Source organism: Lagopus leucura, unplaced genomic scaffold (assembly GCF_019238085.1).
Source record: "Lagopus leucura isolate 7727_CA_CO unplaced genomic scaffold, USGS_WTPT01 35161-0_obj-0_obj, whole genome shotgun sequence".
Lineage (NCBI taxonomy): Eukaryota > Metazoa > Chordata > Aves > Galliformes > Phasianidae > Lagopus > Lagopus leucura.
The window spans coordinates 21,842-23,504 of NW_024966050.1; positions in this window are offsets into that span (position 1 = coordinate 21,842).

The following is a 1,663-nucleotide window of genomic DNA, read 5'->3' on the forward strand; positions in this document are numbered from 1 at the left end:
GTGTAACATGAAGAAATGAAGAGCGTTTGAGAATTCATTAGAAAAAAAAAAAAAAAAAAAAAATAGTGAGTAAGATTCTTATTGAGTATCTAAGAATTTGGTGGGCTGTGGTAGGAATGGAGTGGATAAGAGTAGAGATAGAAAAAGTAAGTTTGAAATGACCTAGTTTTTTGTGGAACACTTTCCACTTATCTGAAATTCACATTCAGTTTTCTTTTTGCTGATGCTATGTCATGTGTACACTTAAATGTTTGGAAAAAGTGTCTCTTGGAAAAGAGCCAAATTATCTAAGCTTATGTCACCTAACAGAGATTGTGATTATTGCAATGCAGATGGGAGTAGAAATAGTGTTTCCAAACAATTACAATGTGGAACAGAGGAACAATGAATTACAAAAGAAATGTTGAAATTAAAAACAACCCACATAGAACACATGTGGAATCATGTGCTACAGTCATGGAAAAATAGATTAGTACTTGAACTAAAGACAACCTTGTAGCACTGTAAAGAGTATATTTTCCTTTATCTGTTGTATTTGACATAGCCAATTTCAACCTTGTTGAATTTCAAGAGATTCTGAGAGCTGTCGTCCAGTGTGTGTTCTAAGTAGCTCATTCCAGTGCACTAAAAGAGCAAGGCAATTCCTGCAGTCCTGGGCAGGTGAGTGGAATGATTGCTGTTTATCCCCATCTCATTTCCTTGCTAGTGGTGAACATGATCATGAATTCCCAATGGGTGCCTGCATACACACACACACACACACACACACACACACACACACAGAGCCACAAACGGATCAGCATGGACAGAAGGACACTCTATTTACAAGTCTCCACACAACACAGACAGCGTGAATGCCTATCTTTACTAAGAGAAAATACCCTTTGTGAGCTTATCAGTCTAGACCCTGAGTCTCTACAGTTATGGCCTCCCAGGCTGCTGATCTTTTCAATATCTGTCTTGCAGAGTCCCTTCTGTGTATTTGGTAGCTAGACATTGGACTCACGGTGTCTCCAGTGACTTGTTTTTCCACTCTGGTTGCTCCAGTTTTTGTCCAATACAGGTCTCTCACTCCAGAATCTGGTTTTCAGGCCTCTTGTCATAATCGATGGCCTTATGTTCACTACCATACCACTTACACATATGCATACGCACAGATCAGAGGGAAAAACTTATGCCCGGAAATAGACAACCTATCTCAAGGCAGCACATTGTGCAAAGTAGTTGGAACCAGGCTTTTTCTAGCAATGCCCAGAGACAGGAAAGTAGACAACAGGCATCAACTGAAACAAAGAGTCTGTCAGGAAACAATTACTGTGTGTGTGACAGAGCAACGGTGGATTGCTGAAGAGCTACCCAGAGAGTCACCCTCTGCAGTGTAATTCAGAAGCCCTCTGGTCATGATCCTGGAAAATCGATACTAGATGGTCCTTCATGAGAAAGTGGATGTTGGACCAGTCAAACTCCAGAGACCCCTTATGACCTCAAGGATTCTGTGATTCTCTGGAGGGAAAATAATTAAACAGAAAGGTAGGACAGGAAGTAATAATCAGGTGCAGTGGTTGACCAGACTCGCCAGGGGTCAGGCATCTGTATAGTGTGCTGCTTATATGATCTTGTCCTTGTAGAGTTTGTCCTTACATTTGGAGAGAAGAAATGGTTC